Source organism: Camellia sinensis, chromosome 8 (assembly GCF_055761805.1).
Source record: "Camellia sinensis isolate YWXY chromosome 8, ASM5576180v1, whole genome shotgun sequence".
NCBI classification, from domain to species: domain Eukaryota; kingdom Viridiplantae; phylum Streptophyta; class Magnoliopsida; order Ericales; family Theaceae; genus Camellia; species Camellia sinensis.
In genome coordinates this window covers 102,546,482-102,556,447 of record NC_138968.1, presented here as the reverse complement: position 1 = coordinate 102,556,447, position 9,966 = coordinate 102,546,482, and positions in this window count along the sequence as shown.

Here is a 9,966-nt window from a genome sequence, read left to right as displayed (position 1 = left end):
ATCCTAGGTTGCGTTGTGTATGCACCTGGTTGGTTGTTTTGAGGCCTCCTCTCACAATTTCAGCGTGGTTTGAGTGTCCCGTTCCTTACGCGATTTCAGCGTGTTTAGAACTTATCTTAGGTTGCGTAGAACGCGCTCCTGATTGATTTTCTTTGTTCTGCCTCTACTCACGAATCCAGCGTGGTTGGAATATGTCACCCTTTGCATCTGTTGTACTCTCTGTTGATCGCATCAATTATCTATTGCATCACATCTGTTACATCCATTGCATCGTATCTGTTTTATTATCTGGTCTAGGAGACCTTAAATCCCCTGGTCTAAGGAGACCTTAAATCCTGCATCATCATTCACGCTGTTTTGCGCATCGTACTTGCATTTCTTCGCACTATCTTGTGCACTCCCGGTCTAGGAGACCTTAAATCCTCTAAAGGTGCAATTCCTTTGGTATTTGTCGTGCCCGAACGACTTCCGGTGGTCTGGTATAGCCACCTGCCTATGTTTGCGGTGAGTTCCTAGGAGACCAACTGAGACGGTGGAAACTAGAGTTCGAATGGCTTATGCCTAGAACGCAAAGTGTCATGACCCGAACCCGCCCCTATGGGTTAAGGACATAACCGGCCAGTAATCCTGGGATTACCTACGGCCTCAGACCAAAACAGACATATCTTGTCAGAGAAAAGGGGCCAAACGGAAGCAATAAATAAAAACTTTGTCCATAGAGCCGTGCTTATATGCACATTAACAGACCACATTTAGTTACGTTAATAACCCACAGTTCAAAAGTACAGTTTCACAGAATTCATTACAAACAGGATCATCCAAAACGAGTCAACCTATGACAGACCATTTACATGATTACATGAAGTCCCTACCGGCAAGACAAAACATAAATACATAGCTAAAGGCAAGGGTAGGTCTCAAGAGTGAGACGCAAGGCTGACTTCCTCAAAACTCGGATTTATCCTAGCAGACTTCACTGGGGCTGGGTTTGGACTTCCCTTGGCTCACCTACAAACACATGAATGAGCGTGAGCGATAGCCCAGTGAATAATATCAAATATAGCAGTTACATAACAATATGTAGAACAACATGCTCTAAACGGCCTTGGGCCCAATTCTTACTACTATTTAACGAATATATATAACTATACGAAATTCAAAACAAGTAACTGTAGTTCTAAACATTCTGGCCTTCGGCCCATTCGGATTTCCATTCATGGAGAAACGGCCTTCGGCCCATTCACTTATGTCGAAACGGCCTTTGGCCCACTCTTTTATGTCAAAACGGCCTTTGGCCCACTCTTTCATACCAAAACGGCCTTCGGCCCACTCATTCATGTCAAAACGACCTTTGGTCCATTCATTTCCATCAAAACGACCTTTGGTCCATTCATTCTTATCGAAATGACCCTTGGTCCATTCATTTACATCAAAACGACCTTCGGTCCATTCGTTCTTATCAAACGACCTTCGGTCCATTTATACCAAAACGACCTTCGGTCCATTCCTATCAAAACGACCTTCGGTCCATTCATTTACTCCTGTCGGACTTTTGTCCACAATCCCAATTAACAACTTATAGAGTTTATAGGGGAATAACAATTGGACATTTGACAAGCTTTCAAATATTGATATTACTCACAGTGATCGGTTTGTGGATGCGCCCTTGAGCTTGATCCTACACATTTCATGAGTACAAAAGGGTCACTAACAGTTCAATCCGTTCTTTAATTCACATATTCCTCTTTAGGCTTTATTTTTATCTCAATAACTCATTTACAAGGTTTAACATATGCCTAAGAGTACTTACAAGTGAAAGAGAACGGAAAATGAAACACAGAACGCATAAACAAAATTTCAGAAAATAGGGTCCCCGCTCGAGCGTCGACTTATCCGCTCGAGCGGACCCTTAAGGCCTGCAAAAGTACTGGTTGCATGAAAATTACGCTCGAGCGTTAAATAGGGCGCTCGAGCGGAAGGCCTGTCTACAAAATTCCACGCTCGAGCGTGATATATGCCCCGCTCGAGCGGACATCCAACTCTGCAAAAATGCTGGGAGCACGATTTTCCCGCTCGAGCGGCCATTACCCCGCTCGAGCGGACATCGAAATTCTGGAAAACCCAGAACTGTGTTCTTGAGTTCCAACATCGAATTCAAGGGCCCCAAATGCATGATTTCGGCTCAAACTTCATATATATGTGTACTAACATGATATAGACACTAAATTACCACATATTGAAACTCAATTCCCATGAATCAATCACATGCAAACCCAACTTATACCAAACTTACTTCCAATACATTAAATTCATGCATTTAAGTTTCATATCTTCATCAATCATGCATGCATGTCAATTCTTGACTCCATTTCTATTCCAATCAATGCAAATGGTGTTCATTCTCATGGAACACAACAAAAACATGCTTGCATGTAGGATTTAACACTCATATACATGCTTGATTATGCAAAACCATGGTGATTCTATACATGCATGTGCATTTTAACTTCAATTCCATCAACTAGAGTACAACTCTTGTTCTTGATCACCAATTAACCTTTAATTCACAAAATCACAAGTTCAAACTCAAGAATTCATAAACAATCACTTACCTAGAAGCTCAATCTATGGTCAGTTCTTGAGTTGGACTTCAAATTCGTAGCCTTGGGCCAAAAATTACACAACTTTCTCCCTCACTCTCTCTAACAGCCGACCTCCCCCCTTTCTTAGAGTTTGATCAGCCAAAAATGAAGGTATATGAGAGAATGAGGAGTGTAGTGCTCAAATACAAGAAGCCCCACTAGCCACATTTAAGATATTAAACAATTTGAGCACAATGCCATTAAATAATTCAATTTAATCTGGCCCGAATCAATTTTTCGATTAAATTTCACCGTAGGCTCTAAAAATTATGCCAATCACAATGGCGTAATCAATTTCGGGTTCTATGGCCGATAAAGCCCTCAATTAAATTTCCAAAGCTGATTATTCAAACAGATATTCCTACGGTGAACAGATAAAACTTCAAAATCACATATATTCACATAATGGCACATAAAATCATGGTAAACACATAATCATACTCAGTTTAAGGACCAATTGGCATATTACGGAACAGGGGTATTACACAAAGGTTCGGGATTTCCGAGACTAAAGTCTGGTTTAAATACCCAGGGGTTTATCCTCGGCTTGAAATCTGTATGGTAGCCCCATAGATTGAGATAGCATCTGTATGCACCTCAATTCTGGATACTGATCCAACCTAGTCTGTCACCCTGTTGGAGAATAGGGAAAGCTGCAACCATAGTCAGGGAGAAAAGTAGTACCTGTGGTTCAACTGAGAAGAAGCGGGAGACCCCCAGTAGCATGAGGTAAGTCATTGCCAATGCCCCTGTGAGGTACCTTTATTTCCTAGCTATTACATTGCATTTCAAGTTATTACATTACAGTGCATTGCATGAATCCCCAATTGTCAAACCGGCTTCACGTAGCGTGTAAGTCCAATTTTCAAACCGGCTTCGCGTAGCGTGTAAGTCCAATTTTCAAATCGGCTTCACGTAGCGTATAAGTCCAATCTTCAAACCGGCTTCGCGTAGCGTATAAGTCCAATCTTCAAACCGGCTTCGCCTAGCGTATAAGTCCAATTATCAAACCGGCTTCGCGTAGCGTATAAGTCCAATTTTCAAACCGGCTTCGCGTAGCGTATAAGTCCAATTATCAAAATCTTCCTGCACATCATTGTGCATCTTGCCCCCTGCCTGCGGGCATGCCTGCGGGCACATCTTTGTTATCTTGCCTGTTTGTCTAAGTCTTCGGCCTTGTCAAAAATGGGTCATCTCTGGGCTTTGACATTCACTCCCGTCACGTGTGACTTTCGAGTTCTGTCAAAGAGGGGCAACTGTAGACACCCCATTTTTGACCGACCTTAAGACTCAGACGTCACCGATTGAGCGCTTGGTGATGTTGCATATCGTGCTCGTTCAGAGGTTTCGGAGTCTTGGCCATGGGCTTTGCCTCCGGACTTCCGGACTCTTTCATGCTTTGCCTCGCTTTGCGAACCAGACTTTGTTTTCTTTGTTTCTTTACCGAAGGGAGGGAGAGGTCTCGTAGATCATCTCTCAGTGGCCGTAGGCTACGTTTTGTGGTCGTAGGCCATCTTGCCCGTTTGGAGTCCGGTTTCCGGTTTTTCGGAGCTGTGGGCCGTGTGCCTCGGTTCGGGACCGCTTAACCATCTCCGTTTGCTCCGGTTTCCGGCGTGCATCCTATTTTCTCCCTTTTGAGGGACACTGTGGTCCGAGAGACCAACTTCGTGGTCGAACACCACTCCCGGTGCCCAACGGTCAGTTTTAGGGGCCCCAGACTGCGCGTTTCGGCCCCCGAACCTTCATTTTGCATCGGTTTGGGCTCATTTTTGGTGGAGACCTTATTTTCACTGTTAGAAAGCTTGTAGGAGGGTGGGAGGCCAGCAATTTTGCTGAAAAGCCAACTTCTTTTTGGTCAAAAGTGGTTCAGCATGAATCCGGGAAGGAGAAAAATTTGCGCGGCTTCACCGAAACGGGCGTAACTCTTTTCACAAGAGGAATTAAGATATAAGGCCACCACCATTGGAAAGCTTACTTCCGGGGCTTCATTTTTCACTCAAGAATCTCCCAAGTTCAAGTCTGGGGGGGAGAGATGTGGTTGGTTGAAGTCCGCTTGGACCGAATCTGCGCGGCTTCACGGAAAAGGGCATAACTTTTTCTACATGAGGAATTTTAATGCAAGGTTTACGCCATTGGAAAGTTAACTTCTGGGGCTTCATCCTACGGGATGGCCGGCCACTTTTTTCCCTTTGACCTAGCCGGCCGGCCACTTTTTCTGGCCGGCCGGCCACTTACCTGGTGGATGACTTTTTTTCACCTTTTAAACTGGCCGGCCATGTTCCTTGCAATACACACTTTACAGCTGTATAGCTGTATCCCCCAGAAAATATCTCAATCCGGGGGATATTTTGTGGGGGAAAACTTGCCTCCTTTTCCCCCACTTTTTGCCTCCCTTTGCTCCCTCCTTTTTGTCCATATAACCAGCTGCTAGCATTTGTATTAGGGGTTAGAAAAATTGGTCTTCAAGCTTGCATGCAAAAATCCTCCTCCATCTCTCTCATTTCCTTGAAAACCTCCAAGTCCAACACCACCATTTCTTCTACACCACCAACCCCCACCCTTCCATCCTCCATTCCAGAAGTTTGAAGGTGTTCCCCAAGGCCTGAGGAGCCACAAACTCAAGCCAAGAGGCAACCAAAGTCAAGCCTTCAAGGGTAAGTAGTATTTTTCCTTTTTTGAGTTTATTTTGGTATCTTTTCTTAGCCATACGTGCTTACTGATTTGAGCTCTGACCAAAACTGAAAAGGTTATTTTTTTGAGCTCATTTTCTTGTTTCATTAAGGGCTCAACCCTGTTTGAGCCCCCCATATTGCACTTGCTTCAATATCTTCCTTGAATGCTATTTTCTTGCATGCTTTGGCAGCCCATTATGCTTCCATTTTTGGGCATTTTACAGAACTAAAAATAGTCTTATTTTGATCCCCTCTTCGACATTGAAGAAGGGCTCACCACTGTTTGGGACCTCCATATGCTACTTCATGTTATATCCCTCTTTGGTCCCCTTTTCTTGCATGTTTTGGTAGCCTATTATGCTCCGGTTTTTGGCCTTTTTACAGTACTAAAAATAGTCTTATTTTGGCCCATTGTTTATTATTCATTAAGGGTCTTTGGCCGTTTGTGGAATATTTTGTAGACTTTGTGTTATAGCCACTTTTGAGCCTCATTTTGCATTGCATTTCTAGCATGTTTGTATACTGTTTTGGGGTTTTTACAGTTCTGTAAAGTGGCTTATTTTGGGTCCCTCTTCAATGTTGTAGAAGGGAGTTTTTCAGTTTGGGCTTTGCATATACCACTTGCCTCTTTGGCCACCTTTTGGCCCATTTTCTTGCATAAGAGCTTAGCCATATCTATGTTTGTTTCTGGGGTTTTTATAGTTCTGTAAAGTGGCTTATTTTGGGTCCCTCTTCAATGTTGTAGAAGGGAGTTTTTCAGTTTGGGCTTTGCATATACCACTTGCCTCTTTGGCCACCTTTTGGCCCATTTTCTTGCATAAGAGCTTAGCCATATCTATGTTTGTTTTTGGGGTTTTTACAGTTCTGTAAAGTGGCTTATTTTGGGCCCCTCTTCAATGTTGTTGAAGGGCCCTAACCAGTTTGGGGTCAGCAGCTGTGAGTGGCTTCATAATCTCATGTTTAGGGCCATTTTTGCATGCCATTGTTGCCCTACCTATGCTTGCTGTTTGGCCATGATTTGTACTGGTAAAATGCTTATTTTGGGGCTGCCTTGCTTCTGTATTTTCATTCCATGTACGAATTATGCATGCTTTGTATAGCTGTAGTTCACTCTATGTGCCTAATTTTGCATTTCGGGAGAGATTCCATGCATCGGGTGTACTTTCGCCTCATTTCGGGGCTATTTTCCCCCACATTTCATTGCTGAAAATCCATTAGCATGTTTGCATGCCATTTTAGCCGTATTGCATCGCGTATGCCATTGCCTCGGTTTGCGTGCCCGTGTGCACGCATTTCGAGGCACTTCACTTTCATCCATCGGCCTCTTATGTGAGTGCGGCTGAGGCTCTCTCATGTTAGTATAAGTCCATGTTGCATTCTATATGCCATTTTAGCCATATTGCATCGCGTATGCCATTGCCTCGGTTTGCGTGCCCGTGTGCATGCATTTCGAGGCACTTCACTTTCATCCATCGGCCTCTTATGTGAGTGCGGCTGAGGCTCTCTCATATTAGTATAAGTCCATGTTGCATTCTATATGCCATTTTAGCCATATTGCATTGCGTATGCCGTTTCCTCGGTTTGCGTGCTTGTGTGCACGCATTTCGAGGCGTCTCATTTTCATAGCATTGTGCATGTTAGGATTGTATATTAGTTGCATTTCATGCATGTCATGCATATTGCATCGTGTTCGGGATAGGAGTTAGCCCGGGCATGGGAAACGAGGTGCATTTCGTACTCCGAGTGACGGAATGTGTCTCAATTCCCCAGTCACCGACACTCCGGATTATCCATGATGGAGTTAGGTCTTGTTGTGTTTTCATGTGAATTCATTCCATATTGAATTGTGCAATTCGACTCCTCGGCCATCATGCCTCGGTATGCGTAATTGGTGGCACGAGGATCGAGACATGCATATATTTGTGAAAATACATTGCTATGGCCCTTTCCTGCTCTCTATTGCAGCAAAATGAAGAATCAGCAACTTTTCGGGACTTGGCACGCGTTTCAAGAATAACTGCTAAACAGAGACTAATTGGGGCGTCCCAGTGGATTTCCGCACAAGGCAGCCCAGGCATACATCATTCATCAGAAGCAAGGCAGTCCCTGGCTTGCATGCCAGTTTTACAGTTTTCTTAGTTAATTCGTTAATTAATTAGGAATTTGTATATTATTTGGACTGTAATATTCTTTTATTCGGGACTGTATATTTATTCGGACCCTCTGCGCGAGGGCATAACTGTAATAAGTGTGCGTGTGTGTGATGTATGTCTTCCAACCCCACGTCTTTCTCCCTTTTATTTACCAGCTTATGATGGTTAGATCAGGGCATATTTCAATTAGCATAGAGTATGATAGCATGTTTGCATTCATTCATCTGTTTTGCATGCACCGGGCTCGGCGCATCATACTAACTGCATTGTATTTTCAAATTCCAAGTTGAATACATGTTAGCTGTAGCATTCCATGTGCCATGTTTAGAATAGCCGAGCCTGTTATAGTTGCATTTTTGCATGTGTTGCATTAGGCATTTCTGTACACTTAGGATCATGCATGATTTCTAATGTAATCTCTGTTTTGGCTTGGAGTACCCGGTGAGTTTTTATGCTTTAGCATCCTTGCATGCGTGTGAGTGATTGCCATGAATAGCATGCTTGCCATGAGGATATGTGCTTATGTGATATAACTGCCTGAATGCCTGTGGGTGAAGGTTGGGTTACTTGGATTGGAATAAATCATCAACTGTTTGTTTTAAGCCCACTAGATAGTGGCAAAACCATCTTTTCTAAGCCCACCTGCGGGTGGCAAAATCTGCGTTTTAAGCCTACTTGCAAGTAGCAAACCATCTTTCAAAAACAAACATGAAATGTTTTGTTCCAATTCAGGCGACCCAGTCTATACTTGTATGCTGTGCGCATCACATAGTAACCTAGGCTAATAACCGGAATAAGAACACACAATGTTTTCAAAAATAGATATCATGATTAGTAGAGGCCGATCTTTGATCGGGCGAGCGGGGGTGCTCACGAAGTGACCTTCCCCAATCGTACCCAAGTTCCCGAGCCGAGGCAACTTTGGTGATGACGGACACGTGGCCTTTGGCACCGAGTCAGGGTTTCCTAAATTTCCCATTAAAAAATATTTAGGTGGCGACTCTGTATCTGGCAAAGCAGTCCATGTTTGGCACTTCTTGCAAAAAAATCTGTTTTTCTCAAAACGATTTGCCGGATTTGGACTCTTTGGTTCAGACTTAGAACCGTGACACAAATCGAGTCCGAGCTGTAGCGAGGTCCCCCGCGGGCTGGTTACAGTTTCTGGCGACTCTGCTGGGGATTTAGAGAACTTGACTCGAACTCATGATATCTGTTTTTTACTACACTTGTGTGTTTCTTTGCATTGCATTTGCATTGGTGCGCCTAGGACACCGTGTTTGCCATCTGCTATTCCTGAACGGTTTACCGGAGGCTTGTCTTGTCAAGGCATGACCATAAGGCTGACCGGTTGTGGGCTCTGCCAGTATGGGAACATAAACCCCGGTTTTACCGGGGCACCCTCTTTGACCATTCGACCTAGTGCATATTCGGATCCATAGTGACCATTCCAAACTAGGACATGTTGCTTACCCGATCATAGGTTGTTTGAAACCGCTGCGTGCGTAGTGAAACCCTAGCTCCTGACAGAATAGGACAGGGAAACCCTACCCCAACATAGGGGTGTTTTGGCTCTCACTTGTCTGCCATGTTCTTTAGAGTGCGTCTCTACAGGAATGCATGTATCAGTTTGCAAGTCTGGGCATCAGGCATGCGGGCATTACCGTCAGTATCTGGGAATCAGTTTTACCGGAGGGTATCAGTTTGCAGGGGCGAAAATTTGGGCAGAATTCAGTAGACAGCACACTCATTCAAATAGGCTCATATCTGTTCAGGTGAAATCAGGCTGAGATGCTACATGTTTCCCCTTTTGCTAGGTAGTCTTGGAACTATAGCTTCAGAAGGCTCCGATATCCCCCGGGGTACATTGGATCCGTGTTTTGTGTTTGGTTTTCCACCAAACACTTGTGTTTTGCCTTCGAGGGGCAGGGAGTGGCTTGATGGCCATCCCCACACATCACCGGCCATGTCTTGAGGCCACCGGCTGTGTTTTGTTGCCATCGGCCAAATGTTTGGCCGGTTAGCACTCTATTTGGTCGGTCGGCCACTAATTTTGGTCGATCGGCCGCTTTTTCTGACCGAGCCCTTTTCTTGAGAGGGTTTGAACCTTTTGAACCCTGTTTTAGCTTCTTGTGGAAGAGTGAACCCTTTGAACCCTTAGTTCTAGCTTCTTAAGGAAGCTTGAACCTTTTGAACCCTTGGTTCTAGCTTCTTGAGGAAGCTTGAACCTTTTGGACCCTTGGTTTTAGCTTCTTGGGGAAGCTTGAACCTTTTGAACCTTTGCTCCAAGCTTCTCCAAGAAGCTTGAATCCTTCTAAGCTTGCAAGAGAAGCTTGCACCTTTTGCACCTTTTGCACGAGGTTCTAAGAGGGGCTTGACCCCTTTGCCTAGCTTTTCCAAGAAGCTTGGCCCTTTTGCTCCAAGCTTCTAAGAGAAGCTTGACCCCCTGACCCTTTTGCCTAGCTTCCCTTAGAAGCTTCAAACCATCATCTTCTCTATAAA